General features: G+C 35.8%; 1 protein-coding gene across 3 annotated transcripts in view; it reads left to right on the top strand.

The window, feature by feature from the left end:
• Positions 1-20,532, top strand: part of LOC121415518 (casein kinase I-like) — a 67,216-nt gene that overhangs the window by 17,428 nt on the left and 29,256 nt on the right. The window contains exons 1-2 of one of the 3 annotated variants that reach the window (XM_041608746.1): positions 6,140-6,145; positions 11,858-11,861. The exons of the other annotated variants lie outside the window; for them this stretch is intronic. The gene's annotated coding sequence lies outside the window, so the exon portion shown is untranslated. Of the gene's footprint in view, positions 1-6,139; positions 6,146-11,857; positions 11,862-20,532 lie in introns of those variants that run through there. 3 annotated transcript variants of the gene reach the window in all.

Below are 20,532 nucleotides of genomic sequence, written 5' to 3'. Positions count from 1 at the left end.
GTTCTTTTTCAGAAATACATGTATTTATTCTTACAGTTTATCACAGAAAATAACCTGACAGTCATTTTTCTTCATTTGTAATTTACCTTTTCTTGTAATTCTCTATAAAGTTATCTATACTTTTATGGTTTGCTCTCTTCTAAAGCGCCTTGAGCATTAATCGAAATGGAAAAGATGCTATATATTAAAATCTTATTGACATCTATAGGTAAAAGTGTATCAGCTCCAAAAGGTAAAGAAATGCCTCTGAGTCTAAAAGGACAACCCTGTGACAATAAAGTTTCTTTAAGGCATACAGTATGACATTTACGATACCAAATTTTGAATTTTTGTGGAGCTTTGATGCAGTACATGTAGATATGTGAATACATGCTTTAATCTGGTATTGTTTGTATGTACTGTAATATTGTAAATTTGTTTTCAATATCTTTGAACTTCCACTTTTTGCCATAAATATTGCTAGCTCAAATTATGGGGTCAGTGCAGAAGAAGGAATCACATGGGTTCTTACAGTAGGTGGTTTCAGACCGCCTCGAAGTTCGCCAGTTCCAGGTATTCTCTGATCGGGAAATTTACCCCGATCAGAAAATACCAGGTATTTTGGTAATGTGAAAGCAAACTACGCGTAATCTCCCCGAAAGAAAATACCCGCTAAATAGTAGGTACTTGGCGAAATTATGAGAACTTTCGCGGGGATTTTTCCAAGGTCGCAGGTATTTTGGCGATGTGAAAGCAAATTACGGGAACTTTTAGCCCAGCGTGTCGTTGGTCGTCGTTGGGCGCGGGAGCTGTGGGTGGCTACTGGGCTAGTGATTTTGAATCTCGCGCCTTGCCTGCTTATCAGACCATACTGCGCATGCTCGTAACTTCAGGAACTTATCCCGAAGGGTATGTTTCAGGGCGGTGTGAATGCAGGAATAATTAACGGGTATTTTTCAGCCTAAAAAAGTTCTCGTAATTTAACGGGGATTCTTGTGATCGAGGCGGTTTGAAACCGCCTAGTATGTCCAGGCTGACATGTTGATTGGGTAATAAATGAACCCTCTTCTGAATTCCTTGTAACGGTAGAACTCAGCTGTAGGAAATGCCCATCAAATAGAATCTCATTGGCAAGGAAGCTAGGGTTTATATATGCAGAGTATCAGAGCTTCAGCAGAGTGCTTTCGCTCACTCTCATCTCATTTTAGCCCCGGCTTCAGTATTTTCCATGTTCTGAAAATGCACCCCTTAAACAAGTATTGGCGAGTGAAACCATACCCTTAACAACTATTGGAAACAAAATGCTACCCTTGAGAAGTATTCCCTGAATTGACACCCTAATTGACGCCCATATCATGGGCGTTAGCCTTAACCTTACATGTACATGTACGTTCATTAGGTTTAGTACCACCATACCACCGAACACTTCGCTCAAATCTGACCCTAAACATGTAAAGTATTTTAGTCTTTTTATACTTCCATCACAAATTGGGATGGTAAACACAAAGTTTTCCTTGTGTTTTTCATTATTTTAGCGTTTTTGACACCCTTCTTACGTTACTTATTACTTATAACGTGCCCTATCTTGAAAAAGAGATCCTTATATTACGTGTTTTGGGGGGTCACTCATGGTACAGTAAACACTCGCATGGTACAGTATCCACTCGTCAATGGAAGTGCCCCCCCCCCCCCCCGGCCCCTGGGCTCCACCCACCTTAGATGGTTGCCAAAGGCATTGTGTTTGGACTGTCCACCCATCCACCTTATTTTAGTTATGTGATAACTATTAGAACCATTTGATGGATGAACTTCAGACTTGTGCATTTTAAAGTGGCAATGATTTGATTAGATTAGGGAGTCACAAAATCAGAGGTCATAGAGGACACATTTTCATGTTCATGTAGGCCTACATACAAAAAAATCAACCAAAAATACATACTGTGTACAACAGCCAATGGCTGAAATGCATATGTCTACAAAAGGTTCATGTAAAAAAAAAAGAAAATGCAGATTTACAACAATACATGTACATTGTAGTAGACTATAGAGCCAGTAAGATCATTAAAAAAATCATAAACATGAGTAATAATTAAATAATGTGAACTATTGGAAAGTTCAGTTTCTATTTGGCTCGTATATATACTCATGGCTGTGGAAGTGACCATGATCCAATTAGATTCTGGGGTTATGAAGCCAAAGTTACAGATGTCATATTGTTCTCGAGATAACTGAAGAACCTCTTGAGGATTCATCTTCAGTCTTGGTTTTTACAATACATGCATATATATGTGTATGTAAAAGTGGTGATGATGGGATCAGACTTCGAGGTCACAAGGTCAAAGATCGATACGTGTAGCTACATGTACATTGTAACATTAAAAAAATGTAGTTAAAATGTTTATTGGTAATGGCGGAGGCATGAAATTTGACTACTAGTAGTTGGGGTTCATAATTATTAAATTAAACAACAAAAGTATTAATACACAAATTCAGTTCATTTGAAAAACAAAAATGTTCAGAAAATAAAACCAGAGATCTATGTATATGTAAACAAGCGGGCAGCGTCACAGCAGCAAATCCCATACCAATCTCACACATTCCAACATTCTTCGTAAATTATTGAAAATGGTTCATAATTATTAAATTAAACAACAAAAGTATTAATACACAAATTCAGTTCATTTGAAAAACAAAAATGTTCAGAAAACAAAACCAGAGATCTATGTAAAATGTAAACAAGCGGGCAGCATCACAGCAGCAAATCCCATACCAATCTCACACATTTCAACATTCTTTGTAAATTATTGAAAATTTTTTTTTTTAAATCAATTAGAAATTAACCAAAAGAAACTATCAGTGTCACATTCCTTTATTACCAAATACTTCATATAGACCTCCTGTACATTGTACTTTGTACAACCAAAACAACTTTTCTTTTTCCAGTTGTAAAAATTCATTCTTGACAGTTTTTTTCAACATGGCTACACTATCACTCCTGTTTGTTCTTTGGAAATAAAGCTGAAATGGATAAAATGGATAGAAAGCGCCAAAATTTAGTAGACTTTTATGTTTCTTATCATTATCTTACTCTTTTTTAATACATGTACAGTAGCTTCCTGGAATACAGTGGAGTTTGAATAAATTTAATCTAAAATTGGTTTATTTGTGAGGATATAATTAATGGCAACCACAATTTCTATTATGAGATGGTTTGAAGAAGTCCAAATGTAAGTATTTCATATTGTCACGTTTGTTTCAGCAAAATAGGCTTCTTGAAGCTCTCTCTAATGAGGCTTGATTTTCTATGGAAGTCGTGACGTCATTTGTGTACTTAGGCAGGGTATGAAGGCATTATTAAAGCTGTCATTCTCTCTTGGAGAAGCAATTTTCTACTTCTTAGAATTTAAATCCTTCTCTGATTGTCTATTTGTGTTATTCCCCTCATTTCTTTTGTTGGCTCTTAAGAATGATTTGCTGTGTCTTAAATAAAGAGTTAGATGAAACTAGATCCATACAGTTTGCAATTTAAAGTTAAAACATGTTTTGATTACTGTAGGGCTTAAAGGTATTGTTTAACTTTGTGAGCAGCTGATTTAAAAAATTCTCAAACCAAGATGAAACATGTGTACAAGTACATGTATTAGAACTAATAAACCCTGAAAACAACAATTATTCAGAATGAAAAGCTAAAACTACAAGGCAAACCCTGATTTTGTAAATAGGCGTCTTATAGACGCCTAAATAGTACACATAAGTGTATGAGATGAAATTAAGATGGTGTTTCCGGTCACTTTATATTTCAATTTTTGAAGCACTAAATAATTATTTTCGAACGCAATTTTTTCTGGGCTTCATTTTTGTAACATATCACAGACACAGGTGACAAGTGTGACCTTCTAGCTTAGATTTTTAAAAGTCAAATCAATGTTAACCAATCACTTTAATACTGCTTTGTAACTTTTTGATGTGAAGCAGCTTATGTAAGTTATTATTTTTTAATGTTTTTGTATTCATTTCAAGGTTTACATGTACATGTAGGAAATAAAAAATGTCAAAGATAAAATGAAAATTTGGAAATGACCTTCAGAACTTTGATAATTGAAGTTGGCTCTTAAATTCCTTTGTAAACAATTCTTAGGCATTTACATCTACATGTATCATACATACCGTATATGATGGGGTGTCCAAACTTTGTGCACTTTTCAAAAATATTCATCAGGCTTAATTTTGTCCACAAATTATTCATAATTTATACAAAACCAATTCAAGAAATAGTTACCACATTTACGGCAAGATTGTAAACTATAAAATCATGGACGAAAATGTAAAGTAGGTCAAGGGGTTTCGCCGGTATCGCGATCTCAAAATTCTATTCCGATCAGCGAATGCGGGCTGTGCTGGAAACCCGTTCAGAAAAAGTGTGACCTAACTTCGCGCACCAAAGCTTTTGTGGAGATTTAAACAAAGACTCAAGCTCAAAAAGTGAAATATTTATATCAGATTGATGGCAAAATGCTATGGAATCAGTTAGTACCACATTTAACTCACATTTTTGATGATTTCTGCTTGTAAAATGGTGATATCGTGATGCTTGTTGCTTTCTTCAAAACGGGCGCTAACGGTGACAAATTTGCCGATCTTTTGCCAATATTTTCATGAATACTGGACTAATCCTAAAGAAACTTTCAACGAAGGGTATTAAGTTTAGGTCGCTTTTCACATTGATGATGTCAGATTTTAAGGATATTGGCTAGTTTTGGAGATAATGACCGTCCGCGAAGTTTGGACACGCGCAAAGTTTGGACTCACTGCCATATACATGTATATATATATATATATATATATATATATATATATATATAGACCTGCATGTAAGCCTATAGAATATATTTTCTGTAATGGGGGGGGGGGCACCATGTCATGACTGCTTCAGAATTAGCTTTACATGGACTATTTTGTTGGGCTATTGATGTGGACTTCACCATGCACAACACTATTTTGCAACCAAGGTGATTTTTTTTTCCAGTGGAGTGCTATACTGTATTACATGCATGTGCTACGTTAGGGAGTGGTTCGTGAACATGTGCACGCAAGGTGTAAATTTAAAGCATGAGACTGCTAAATCACTTAAAGTCCTCTTTCTACAGCTTGGATCATCCAGATGCTAATTGGATCTGGTGGTGTGCACTTCACTCCCTTGCCCACCATGTACAAAGCTACCCGGACCAAACCACGCACATGTGTGCAAGCAGTCTGGGTTGGTGGGAGTCACTCTCCGAGCTAACCCTGATGAATGAATAGAACATGCCATGCTCCGTTAACCATCTACCAGCTCGGTGTATGGCCCATGATATGATAGATTATTCATCAAGAAATATGCCCAGGAGCTAGGCAACGTGTGTGCAAAGCGTGTGTGTGCTTTATAAAGTCCAAAAGAGCATCCATTTGTGTACACTTGTCTCGTATTATTATGCCACTGTAATTTCAGTGTTATGGCCAAAGGGTCGTGTAGCATTCATGAAAGAAAGAGGAAACTGGAAATCACAATTACCAAAGGAGGACAAAGTGGCAAGGAATACAGGATGTCCATTGTACAGTACCTAGAAGTCTGGTTTATTTTGGCTTGTACTGTACATTTGCTGCTTCATCATGATACATACATGTACATGTATGCATATTAAAATGGCACCAACTTTGATGTTTGATGTTTGAACGAAGTCCAATATGGTCATCTTTTTTTGTTAAATCACATTTCGTTTTCTTTCCTTTTCCCTGCACAGATATTAAAAAACACCCCCCAAAACAGACATTTTATGAAGGAAATACATGTTGCTACAGTACATGTACATGTAGTAGGCTTTATGTAGTACTATTAGTAGGCCCTACAGAAATGCCGATGTTCCAATCCTGTTCAGGGAAATGCCATTTTCCCATATCCTGTATACATGTAAGGTATACATATGTGTACAAAATACAAAGGAGAATGATCTTCCCCTTTAATAAACCAGTCACTCTGAATAAATTACTTGGCATAATACATGACCTCTGCCAATGTGAATTAAAATCAGTCTCTCAATTCTACATGTGCACGCACAGGGTATATTCTTTTATTCTTTTCCTGATGTGTTGCGCACACATGTACTCAACAGTCATTGATCTCAATCAAGTAAATGCACTGTATATGATGAGCCTTGGTAACCATTGTCATTGTTATCATCTCTTTTGTAAATAGCCTGTTTAGCAGAGAGCAATGTTCTGCCTTCATCTATTCAACAACACTCAGTATTGTACATGTACATGGTTTGAGGACAGCACTCAACTTGCCCCTCCCATCCAATAGTCTTTGCATTCAGACCTCACCTCAATATCTCAATATCAAGTCATTGTACACCAATTCACTATACCAACACATGCAAAAGAATAATTCATTTTTTCATCACCTGTGTCTACATTATGTAGCTGAGGTGAGACTATAACCTACATGTATACATGTACAGGTGTACTGTACTGCAGGTTTAAGTGCCATTTTTCTGATGGCCAACAATCTCAGGATTATCACAGATGAGAGACATCACAAAGGATGCAACATGTACGCAGGGCCTACATGTACATTATCATGATTATGAATAGCATTGATTAGTCCGTATTTTATTTTTTGGATATACATTACATGTACATGTACCTGTAATTTTCTTACACACAAATTTGCAAAAATACCAGGTATTTCAATTTTCGAGTTGGTCTGAAAGCACCTCATATACCCTAGTACATGTGCTACTTGGCAGCTTGCTTCAAAATTCAATAAAGAATATAAAACTCAATTTTAGTAACACAGCCCTACTGCTTGGTGAATTTATGTATGTCATATGAAGTTTACTAATATTATTAAGATGTATGATACAAACAACATATTATGATTGGTTAAAATAAAATGAAACTAAATATTTAGTAAAGGCCTAGGCCTATATTTCATTTTCTCTCAAATGCTGGAGGGGCCTCCACTTCTCGTAATGTAGACTATGACCTGGGTGTATTATGGGGTGCTGTGCAGTGCCAACCAATATTGATTTGCTCTATCTGAATAGGTTATCAATTATTTATACCTCAGACCATGTTTCTTTATAAACTGTTGTTGATGCCCCACTTGTTACATGTTGTTAATCTCTAAAATTCAAAGGATTTTTTGAATTGTTTGTTTATGTTGAGAGTATTGAAGCACATGGAGAGAAAAGTATAGATATTATTCTTCCTTTAGACATCATTTGACTTGTTTTGGTCTCTTCTATCAAAATCAGAAACTCACACACTAATAATAATTAATGTACTAGTGCCTACATTTAAACAATGAAAACATTTAAATACTATTAAAAAAAGGGTAGTTTTTAACAAATGTTGTATACTTAAGCAGTAAAAATTATTGTCTCTTACATTGTCTTTTCTCTTGATCTCTCCCCCCTCACATGTGTTTTAATACTCTTTCATTTTATCTAACGACGAATTCAAACTCTCAGATTTATTCAAACTTAGAAGAAGAAGGAAGATACATGTACAGTATGTGTTGAATCCAAACAAATGGCATTTAAACCACCACAAGCTCTTCAGTGTATAGGGTACATGATACATGTATACATTATTGCAAGTCAAAACTCATTTGGATGGTGGAGTTCACCTGTCTGTGTCCATATTGGAGTGCGAGATCATCCTGAAATGTACATAACCTCGGGCCATTGATTTTTCATATTCATGTTTCACTAGCTTCTGCACTGCAGAGAGTATGGCCTGAAGTTGGCCTACGTGTGAATAATGTGAGCACTGACTGTTGATAGTCACATAGAGCATGCATACATTCTAAATCTTTTTACTTCGAAGTGCACATAAAATATTAAATAAATGGCATCTTCCAGAATATAAACGCAATTGCTACACATACTTTGTAGGGAATAATTTTCACATTTTGGAAAAACTGCTACATGTACATGTATGCATATTAAAGTCTTTTGTACATGACTGTATATACCGGTATAGCATATTTTTACATAGGGCAGTACATTACAGTTGAGAGCTTTTCTCTTATGACCAGCAATGCTATTCAAATTTGTAAAGCAAAATTATTCCCTGCTTTGAATTCATTCACTGCTTTGAATTTATTCAGGAAAACATACAAAGTCACATGAAATCTACATTGTACATGTAACTATGACACTGTACATGTGTTTATCCAAAAGAATCTCTGCACTGTAGTCACAACTTCCAGATATGCGTGGATAAGAAGAGGAAATTCAAGCATTCTGCGGAAATGTTGACAGTGAAATTTAGCCCACTGACAGCTTGGGAAAGAAGCTGATGCCCCATTTCCCATCAAAAATTTAATCATAAACTTCAAAGGTTTTGAAAGAGTACATGTATTTCATACACAATTATATTTGTGCATGAAGGAATGCAACATTTTATTTACAGTACGGTACCGGGGACCATTTCATAAATGAGTACGACTGGATACCCTTTTTTATGCTACGATGTGATATCCAAATGAATCTTGATTTAACCCCCAACAAAGGGTCACTAGTTGTGCATAAAGTTGTTTGTAACTTTTCATTGTTTTATGAACACCACCCAGAATGATAAAAAGGCCAAGGAAGAATTAAAACAGGGCTACAGTGTACAATTTGCCCTGCAAAAGATCTTGCAGTCATTGAAAATTTCAAAATGTTCAGACAAAAATATGCATAGATACCATTGTACAATAACTCCATTGAGTTTTTGTCTTGTTTTATTGTTCATCTTTCATGGGCTGTTGTCATATTGTCTGAAGAGATACTCTAGACCCAGGCTGAAAATAATATGATTTTAATAGTTATAAAAAGTAAAATCAGATTGTAAACGAAACCCTGAAAAGTTCATCATAATTGGACAAGGAATAACAAAGTTATGAAATTTTGAAAGCTTTGTTTTAGGTAAAACATTTCTATGCATGCATGTCTTCATGATGCAATGATCTACATGTAGCTGATGGTGTCATATCCCCACTTATATTCTTTTATTTTATCATATGCAATACATTTATTCAAATTTTTAACCTGCAAGAATAAAAAAAAATGGATTGGGACATGAAATCAGCCTACTTTTTAATAATAGATTTCACTGTGCAGTAGATATTTTTCAAACATACTTTTTTAAGTCGTCATGAGCTTTTAAAAAAAATGTACAAATAATTTGAATTTCTGTCAAACCTTCATTGATCAGTATTTTATTAAAACCAACAAAATAGTGTCATGATCTTCTTTAAAGACTGTTGTCATATTATAAGTAACAACATGTACTTTCCCATCAACATCCCGTAGATGTGGGACTACATACAATTGACACGTATCCTGAAATTTGAAAATGTTTTTTATCCAGAGGAAGTGTGCATACATGCATGTCATGTTTCATTATGATTAATGAAGTTCGAAGACAGCTATTTGCCTCCAATCGCTTCAACACACATTACACTATGAAAGATTTTACTGAATCTGATCACTGTAGGGATATATACATGTAAATATCCCCCTGTTCAGACCTCAGATATTTTCATTGTACAGCTGTTTAAAAAGAAGTTTCCATTTTTCGCTGGAGTTGAAGTGGATGGGGCTTATTCTGATACAGCTGATTAGCCAAATCTTGTGACCTCTTGATAGGTCTGTTATGCTTTTCACACTGCACTTTTTGTCCTTAACCCCAGGAAATTGGTGGGGCTAAGGGAGGGTCTAAGCCCCACCAATTTCCCGGGGTTAAGCTCATCCCCGTTTGTTTTCACACTTCGTTTTAGCAAAGTGGGCTAGCACGGTAAATAGTACGGTACTATCTGGCCCTGCAAAAGAGCAGGGTTAGCCGGCTTATTGTGGTGCTAGCACCACAATTGCGGTGCTAAGAGATGCAGTGTGAAAACGAAACAGGGCTAAAGAAAGTGGGGCTAAGCATTAGCCAATCACGGAATTTGAATTGCACGTTAATCACGCTCTATTTGGTAAAATCATCAATATTCATGAGCTGAGGGATAGTCCCTGGTTAAGGCATTAACCCTGGCTGAGCAGATAGTATGGGGTTAGGAAAGACAGTGCGAATTGAAAAAATGATAGTATTGGGTTAAGGATATTCCGGGGTTAAGGATAGTATGGGTTAAGGAAATGCAGTGTGAAAAGCATATCAGTCACTTACAATTTACATGTAGGTGTGTTGAATGTCGATTTTAAAATTTAAATACGTGTAGCAACATGAATCATGATTGAAAATGCAATTACAAAACATAGATATAATGAGAAACAAAGGTTGTGTTCAATACCTCCCATTCTCTGATTTCACAACCTCCAGCATCACAAATGCCATACTAAACACGAGTTCATTTTGAACTGTTTTTCTTGCAGTGGAATCCTGCACAAGCACGTGTCAGAATTGACCTTTCTTGTGATGGGTCAAACTGGGCAGTAAGCTGCAAGAGCGGAAAATTTAAAAACGATCAACATACAGTACATGTATAATCAGCTTAAAATTTTTGGCAGTGAATTGTGTGCCCCTGATCATGTCTGTGTTCAGTGTTTTGTAATGCGTTTTTCAATCATGATTCATGTTGCTGTTAAATTATGAAAATTAACATTGAACACACCCTTATAGTGTGCATACGTGTATGTACCTATAGGTTTTTTTTAATAAAATGTAGTGTGAACTGGGTGTATATCATTGGCTAAATGTCAGCAAGTGAATTGGGTCAAAATGAAGTGCCTAGTGTTATTTCAGGGCCTAAAATCTTCCTCCTAGTTTGATGCCTAAAGCTTTGTATGTTTGCCATGAAGAGGATGTCATGTAGTGCCAGTGCACTATGCTTAGATTCAATAAAATTATTTATTCATGCAGTGAATATTTAGAGTTTGCATTTCTAGTGAGAAAGATGCTATTAAATGCCATCATAGCATTATGCATCAATATATTTCAGGGAGCTGTTTTAGTAGGTCAGAGTCATTTGAAAAACTGAAACTGCTTTTTGTATATACCTGTAGGCGGTATATTTATCCAACAGGGGTAATCTTTTTCAAAAGTTACTGAAAACTTACATAGAAATTACCAAGAAAATGAATAATTCCTTCTTTCTTGACTCTGAAAGATTAATTACGTCAGTCTGTACATGTACAGTATAGGACTGAAATTGACTGGAATTCATATACACCTACAGGGCATGACAAACCCGCTTGCCCGGAGCAAGTGAAAATGACGGGCGGGCGGGCAAGTGGAAACTGATGTAAAATCAGTGCCAAATACAGATATTTTATCGCCAAGTACCTCGTTCGAAGAACCGTGCCATCTCATCTTACGTTCTATGTGCGCATGCGCTACTATCTTGCGCAATTTGCCAATTCAATCCCCCTCGAAAAAAAAGGCAAAAGTGGCTAAAATTTCACATTTTTAATCTTTGAATACATGAAATGGCCATCTATATTCCATATTACCTTGAGATTGTTTTGATCTAGTTGGAAACAACCAAATAAATGAAGAATATTCAGCTCTTTCTTGACTCTGATTTTGATGATGTTACACTCGTTAAAGTAGACAACCGAAGAATCAAAAGTATTTTATGATGACTTTTTTTGGTCATCATTGTAAAGGGGAAGTATTACTAATCAGATATATAAATTCACCTTTTAAAATAGTGATTAGAGTTTGCAGAAATCAGCTCTAAAAAATGACTTATTTTCATGGCATATTTCTGCCTTCGTCCGTCCTCTGGCGAGCTCCAGCTGAGTGACGTCACACCACGAGCAGTGAGCAGCTGAGCTGACAGCAGCCCATTGAAGACGATCTTTCCAATCAGCGTTTTTTGCTCTTAGAATAGTTTATTCCTCTCAAGATTGGTCTTATTACATAGATAAAAGTTTGAATTTTCTGAACAGTAAAATGAAATGCACATTTAACATATTTTGGTAACCGATATTTAGCTTAGAAAAAATTATTTGTTTTCAAGAAATATACGTGAATAAACAAAGCATATTTTCACTTAGAAATCATGCTTGCACCACATTGATATTATCAATATAAAGCATAGACATTCGTCTTCACAACTGAATAAAAATTATGAAATTTAATTACGTAGCAAGTTCAGGAACCACAAAAAACACGGCAATATATGATCGCGAAATGATTGGAATTGCAGTTGGATTGCCGTAGCATTGCGAGGCAACAGCAGCGAACGCACTTTGTTCATATATCGTTATGAACACGTGCAATATCGGGACACGGTCTGTGGACAAATCTGTACGAACGTAGGTTTTTTTTATGAGTGCAGGGATCCTGGTTCGAAACTCATTGATTTTTTTTTTGGTTCTGGATTTTTTTTTAAAATTATATTCCTTCCCCATTCCTATCAGCTCTTTTTTCTCTTTTTATTTTCATGTGAGATTCTATTCAGTCCTGTATTTATTAAATCTTACTTCTTAATTGCTGCTTTTGATTTTCAAGTTCTTGATTAGATTCTCTACTTATATTATTTGGGCAGCGACTCACTCACTCACTGACTGGAGTGGAGCAACACAATGACGACTGCAGTGGACAAAATTGGTCTTTACAGTCCACAATTCAATAAAAACGGGCAAGGGAACACAGTTCTGATTCACGTTTGGTCTGAAGTTGTCAAAAACAGAAATTGAATATCACATTACATGAAGAAAACGGTAAATTCGGAAGATATTGAACAGGTCAGTAAGGTGATTCAGTGCATGATGCACAGAGAGATGATGAGCACGTCGATTGTGTGACGTCATTATTCTCGACCGTTTTCGGCTGCGTGATTGTCGGTCTGGGGGGCTGAGAAGGGTGTCTAATAATTTCATTTCTTGCATTTCCACAACATCTATAAGACTTTTTAGTGACATATTTGTGTATAAAAAGACAATACCTTTCCATCCATATATAATTTGTCTATAATCATCACTTTCGTGAATTTTTCTTCGTGTGTCTACTTTAAATGTTTTTTCTTATTGTTGTCCTACATGTACATGTAGACTTTCATGGTGTTGACCAGTGTTAATGTTGCAACACCATGAAAGGGTACATGTGGGACCACAATATAAAAATATATTGACCGAGTGTAACATCATAATACGATGATGAAAAGACAAGAGAGAGGTGAATTTTTTTAATTTTCTTGATAGTTTCTAACTAAATCAAAATAATTTCAAGGAAATTTGGAAAATAAATGGCATGGATTAAAAGATGCAATATGTGAAATTTTAGGCACTTACTTTTGGTGAAGGCCGTTTTTTTTTACATCATACAACGATCTTTTCCAGAGTCAAGAAAGAGCAGAATATTCTTCATTTTCTTAATAGTTTCCAACTACATGTAAATCAAACCAATTCCAAGGAAATAAGGCTCCAATAGGGGAAGGCGGGGTAAGTTGTGACACTTTTTGCATTTTGCATGTTAGAATTGATATGACTGGTACTATTGTAGAAATAAGTACCTTGCCTTTAAATTTGATTCTTGGGAAATGTTTTCCACCTACATATAACTTTCTACCCCCACACTGAAAGTCATTGTGACCTTTGAAAAAACCGATGTCAAATGGCTCAACTTGCCCCATATATGGGGTAAGTTGTGCCACTGTCTGGGGTAAGTTGAGCCACAAAAACTACGTACAAAATGTATGGGAGGAGAACCAGCATGTAAATTTTTTGTTTAAAGTCTTTTCACTTGCTAATTCTCTATAAATACTAACATCCTTTAAAAGGAAGAGTAGTCATGTAAATTTGCTCCTTTCAGCCTGCATTTCAATCGATTTTTATGGTTTGTTTGTTTTTTAAGATACATTACCATAAGAATTACCATGGCTCAACTTCCCCCATGCTGTTTGGCTCAACTTACCCCAGTCCTAACTTTGTGCGATAATTTTGTATCCACACATTTATTATGCATCCATCATATAAAAGACTGTAATAAGAATGAAGATCCATACCTGGACTAACAATGTTGTTATCATGTCTTTTCTATATTCAAAGACGTGTGTGTGTACTAAGCACTTATCTATTTCACACACTTTTTTACTTTTTTGGCTGAAATTCATACTTTTCCCTCTAAAAAACTACTTTTTGTTTCAAAGTGGAAAACAATGTGGTGGGGTTAGGGGTTATGCTATGGGTCATCAATACATGACACCACCACAATGTCTGACTCATTCATTATTGGCCTGGGGCTGGTGGCTCAACTTGCCCCTATGCTCAACTTACCCCGCCTTCCCCTACAGATGACCATTCATGGATTTAAAGATGCAAAATATGAAATTTTAGCATTTTTTGGGAAGGTTTTTTTTTTACCTTTAACGCCCATTTAGATATACTATAGCAAAAGTTTTTTTTTCTTCAAAATAAATGTAATTTATTTTGAAGGCCTAATGTACATTACTTTGCTGAAAATAAACTTATGTGTGTTCTTTACTGTGATTCTCAATTGTTTTTATTTTATATGACCTTCATAAATGATAGTACCGTCATAAAAAAAATTATGAAAGAAAATAATGTAAAAAATTGGGCAAGCAGTTTTTTCTAACGGGCAAGCAAATATTTTTGCCCTGTCGGGCAAGTGATGAAAAAAAAATTTGTAGAGGCCTGCACCTATATTTTGGGTAGGCCCGTTCATTGACAAGTAGATACCATGTGTGACCGTGGGGTTTCGAAAAGCACCCTAAACATGTATTTTTTCATGTTCTGAAAATGCACCCCTTAACAAATATTGGCGTGTGAAACCCTTCCCTTAACAAATATTGGAAACAAAATGGTGCCTTGACAAGTACTAGTTTTCCTTGAATAGACCCCCTAAACTAGTACAACAATATCTTCATTGTTTTTTCACCAGATGTGGCTTTACCTTTACTTTCATTGGGTTTAGTACCACCCCACACACCTCGTATCCTCAACACATAGTGTTGGAGCAAAAAGGATATCCTTTATAAAGTATATTTTAGTCTTTTTATACCCTTGCAAATTGGACCGTAAACATGTAGTTTTCTAAGCAAAATATATATTTTTCCCCATTTTTTTAGTGTTTTTGACACCCTTTTTATATTACATACATAACGTGCCCTACATGTATCTTGAAAAAGACATCCTTTTTATGTGTTTTTTGGGTCACGCATGGTATCCACTCATCGATGAAAGTCGCCCGACCCCCACCCACCCCCCCCCCTATATTTTGGTCAAGCCAACAAATCTTTGCCTTTTATACTATAGGTTTAAAAATTTATTTCTCGCCAACAGATAGCCAAAAATGAGTCACATGCATCATTGATAATGACTTGGGGCCTATTTATGCTTTTTAGTCTCCTTTCCTTGACTTTAAAATAGATAGAATCATACATTGTAGGGCAACACAATTAATTTTTGCTGCACTCACACAATGCTCTATCACTCTATTCAAGTACAGGTGCATTACAATATATATTGTCTAGTAAATTATGTACTATATAGAAAATTGTTCTGTAATGATAGTAATATATTAGAACGATCATATTGGTCCTTACTGGATGGATAATGATTGTCGTACTGTAAGCTCATGTATAATCAAAAGAAAGTAAAGTAATTTGGAGTAAAACCTCTGAATAATGAGAATTAACCTGAATATTACTCTGGAATACAAAATTTTGTAAGGGCATCTCTTTACGATTGTGAGAATGCAAGCCTATGGCCTTTTTTTATCCCATTAAATGTTCAAGAATCGCGTACATGTATGTACATGTACCAAGTGACTTGTAGTACCGGTACGCACACACTGTACTTGAATACAGGCTTGCCTATGGCACAGATGCTTGAAAAGGCGCCAGTTTGGTAGTCAGCAGATGACCTTCCAGTATAAATGTTGGCTCTGACAGGGCAATAGATGTTTGCTGACTTGGTCTGTATTTGGATAAAGTACAATCCCCATGCAGACACACCCTTGTTGTGACCAGTATAATGAAGCAGAGTCGTATTGTAATCATTGTGATGTTTTAATGATAACAGCAGCAGTGATGAAATAATTATCTCCTAATTAGTTTGTTTGACCAAAGTCCAAGTTTAATTACCAGTGTTTACAGTCTGTTATGCTTTATTAGGCCATGCATAAATACCAAACACTGACTGCATATTTCAATGGGATTGTGCTTCATATTCCTACACATGTAAACGCATGTTTCAAACTTGAATCCGAAATTTCCAAGACAAGCATCTGGTTGAATATATTTTCAGTTTAAATTGGATCAATGATAGCTTTGTTCTCCTAATTGATAAATGATCAATCTGTTCCACAAGTTATTTTTTTTAATTTATTTTTTTCTTGGCAAGTATTTCCTGAATTGAACAAGTACAGCGATATTTTAATCGTTATGTCATGGACGTCGGTTTTACCTTTACCTACATCATTGGGTTTAGTACGGCCCACTTCACACACGTTGCGCAAATTGTACTCTAAATACGTAGTGTTGACTGTTGGGGCAAAATGTACATCCTTTATAAAACATTTAGTTTGTTTATACCCTTGCAAATTTTTCATTATTTTTGTGTTTTTGACACCCTTATTATGGTATCCACTCGTCAATGTAAGTGCCCCCCTAAAAATGAGAGGAAATGGGGGAGTTGGGGGGATCATACATAAATTGTAAATGTACATGTAGGCTACATTAATTACATGCCACACACATGTACATGTGACATGTGCTTCACAATGCCTTTCTGGCTAGCTGGCCTGACGAACAAGTGGTTTCTAGTTAACTTTCTGCAGTAGTGCTTTCTTTACCACGGAACCAAACAACTAAACAATACAGAATAGCATGACCAACCTCATAGGCTGATCAGCAAGCAGAACAATAGGGTTAGCACATGTACAATACATTTCATTGACTTTTAGGAGGAAACTGACAATTCTGTTGTGGATTAAATTTGTGCTCCAAAAGCTGAAAAGCCTTCATTTGTTTCTGTCCGCCCCACATTATAATGGCTTATGTGTTGAGCTACTGACCTGTCATATTGTAGGCACATGGTGTTGATTCATTCCTTGGTATTACTCATCGCATGACACTACCTGTTATTGAACTAGCGCATGCATAGTATACCAATATGATATGAAACCATGTTGCCTTATTCGGAACCTCCCATGTATGCATGCTGCTATTTTCCTCAACCTGTTGTGCAAACGTATCATGTGGATAATAGGTATCCAGATTTGACTCATCCTGCCCAAACTTCCTTGCCTAACACACAACTTAAGAGTTGCCTTTTATGGATCTTTCACACAAGAATGAATATATTAAGGAAATGCATTTCTTTTAATACAGAGTACCAGTTCAAATACAGACCTCTTTTTACAGATGTAAGAATTTAATCCTTGCATAAATTTATCCTTGCATAATTTTTTAACACTTTGGCCATGTTGCTTAAAAGTTATTGTAACCTTTAGTGGTAACTACCATGGCCTAGCCAGTTAAAGGGGAAGTTCACCCTGACAAAAAGTTTTATATAAAAATAGCAGAAAAATAATTATAAAAGATATTGCTGAAGGTTTGAGAATAATCCATCAAAGAAAAAGAAAGTTATTAGAATTTCAATTCTTTGGTTTGTGACATCATATGCATATCGTATGGTAAAAGATCAATGAAATGTCATTTTTCTCAGAAAATTAGAAATGTTTTTTGCTGTACCTACATGTACATTACATGTATATCATTAGACAATTTCACACCCGTTTTAAAAAAAAAATAAATAAGTCATCGCAAACCCATTAATAAATTTAAATTTGTGCATTTTATATTACATAACAGATGGGACAGCAACTCGTTTATGATGTCGCAAATCCAAACTTTTAATTCTGATAACTTTAAAGGTCAAGTCCACCCCTGGAACATGCTGACTTGAATAAATAGAGAAAAATAAAACTAGCATAGTGCTGAAAATTTCATCAAAATCGGATGTAAAATAAGAAAGTTATGACATTTTAAAGTTTCGCTTATTTTTCACAAAACAGTGATATGCACAACTAGGTGTGTCGGTCGATGATGTCCATCACTCACTATTTTATTTAGTTTTTTATTGTTTGAATTATACAATATTTCATTTTTTATAGATTTGACAATAAGGACCAACTTGACAGAACCATATAAACAATGCTAATTCCACATGTTCAGGCAGGAATTAATCATTGTATCACTTGACAGTGAGGAGAAAATTAGAATATTTCCTCTTTCATGTATATAAATACAAAAGAAATAGTGAGTGGATGACGTCACAGTCTCCTCATTTGCATACCAGTCAGGATGTGCATATTACTGTTATGTGAAATTATTTAAAGCGAAACTTTAAAATGTCATAACTTTCTTATTTTAAATCCGATTTTGATGAAATTTTCATGGTTATGCTTGTTGGATTTTTCTCTTTTTAATCAAATCATCTTTATTTGGGGTGGACTTGTCTTTTAATATTTAATGGGTTTCCCTCAAACCTTCACCAACATTCATAAATTTTTTCTGCTGTTTTCTTCAGGGTGAACTTCCCCTTCAAAGGGGTACTCCAGGCAAAAACTAATGAGTTGAACAGATAAAGTTAAATTATACAAACAACATAACACTGAATATTTTGTCAAAATCAGACAGGGAATAACAAAGTTATGACATAAAGTTTTGCATTATTTTGGTGAAATGGTTGGTTTCTTACTTCCTTTCATAGATTTTTTAAGTGACTTATACCCTTTTCATAAACCCATCCTCCAATAGCGGCCTATTATGCGGATAATTCAATAAAAATTGCGTTCATAAACTCCGAAAATAAGCCGCATTATTTTTACGAGCGCCCGTCCTGAAAAAGGCGGATAATCGCCATGACAACTGGACACGCCCCCTCCGATGCGGTTGTGTTGGAAAAGGGTGACCTTGTGACCGCACCATGGCAATTATCCGCATTATTTGGAAATGCGTTCATAAACTCAAAATCTTGTCCCGATGCTGCTATTATGCGGATAATAGCAGCATCAGAGTAATGCGGATAACTCTTGTCCTCCTCCAATTTTACGACCAAATTATGCTGCTATTAGCCGCCTAATTCATTTTAATGGGGTTTATGAAAGGGGTATTATACCCTTTTCATAAACCCATCCCCCAATTAGCGGCCTAAGAGTAATGCGGATAATTCAATAAAAATTGTGTTCACAAACTCCGAAAATAATCCGCACTATTTTTACGAGCGCCCGTCCTGAAAAAGGCGGATAATCGTCATGACAACTGGACACGCCCCCTCTGATGCGGTGGTATTGGAAAAGGGAGACCTTGTGACCGCACCATGGCAATTATCCGCATTATTTGGAAATGCGTTCATAAAGTAAAAATCTGGTATTATGCGGATAATAGCAGCATCAAAATAATGCGGATAAATATGGTCCTCCGATTTAACGACCAAATTATGCTGCTATTACCCGCATAATTGGGTTTATGAAAGGGGTATTAGAAAATAAAAAGTTTTCAGAAAGTGTGCCAAAATTGATTTTAAGAAAATCTCCCTCCTGGCCCTAAAATTTCAGGAAAATAATGGTATGTCAAGAAGTATCATAAAGGTATGATTATAAAATCAGCTGGTATTGAAATACATCCAACTGGGGCCTGTATCAGTTCTCTCTTGCTTGTTATTTGTCTGTCTCTCACACATTTCTTGTGAATTCTAATCAAGTGCGGTCAAGAAAGACCCGATGTACATGTACCATCCTGTAAAACCAAACCTACTGGAATTCCTACTGTGAATGCATGCTCATGGGCAAGGAACCACAGACTCTCTGACGCCATCCAAAACCAAGTACCCCTAGCTCTTCAAAGTGTGATAATCATCTCCCTTGAGATGCAATGACCGTTGTAGAGTGTATATCCAGTCCCCAAGCAATCGTGAAGAAGGGGGGATAGTTTCACTATAAATGGGTTTGGTTGGCACACCTGGGGGCCGTTTCATAAAGCTGTTCGTAAGTGAACAGCGACTTTAATGAACCCTTCTTACGCCTTACGCGCTAAACCATCATCACTGGTGTACATGTATATCATATACCAAAAGAAAGGATCATTAGTCATTCTTAAAGTCGCTCTTATCTTACGAACAGCTTTATGAAACACCCACCAGTGCTGAAAGAAAGTCACGAGTGAATGCTAATGTAATGGCAGGGTATGGGTTCAAGCATGGAGGTAGAAAGAATATGCATGTATAGTAGTATTAAGTATAGTTTATTCAAACCAAATTAAACAGAAAATACATTGTACAAGGCATAACGTCCAAGAATTTAGAATGATAAAAACGATAGGGATACTGGAAGATTATTTTGAATCGTATTGAGGCAATTCTGAATCAGGTTATTAGATTTGATTGATTACAGTAAAATGAAATTTCGATCATACCTCGACTAGAATCTGTTTGTATAAATGTATTATAGTTTAAAAATACGTCACGAGTGATGACATGATATGCACGCAATGTATTAAAGGGGAGTTAATGCTGATATATACATGTAGTTGGTTTTATAATGGCAGAAAAG

This window comes from Lytechinus variegatus, chromosome 5 (genome assembly GCF_018143015.1).
Source record: "Lytechinus variegatus isolate NC3 chromosome 5, Lvar_3.0, whole genome shotgun sequence".
Classification (NCBI taxonomy): domain Eukaryota; kingdom Metazoa; phylum Echinodermata; class Echinoidea; order Temnopleuroida; family Toxopneustidae; genus Lytechinus; species Lytechinus variegatus.
This window is presented reverse-complemented; position numbering and strand designations above follow the sequence as displayed.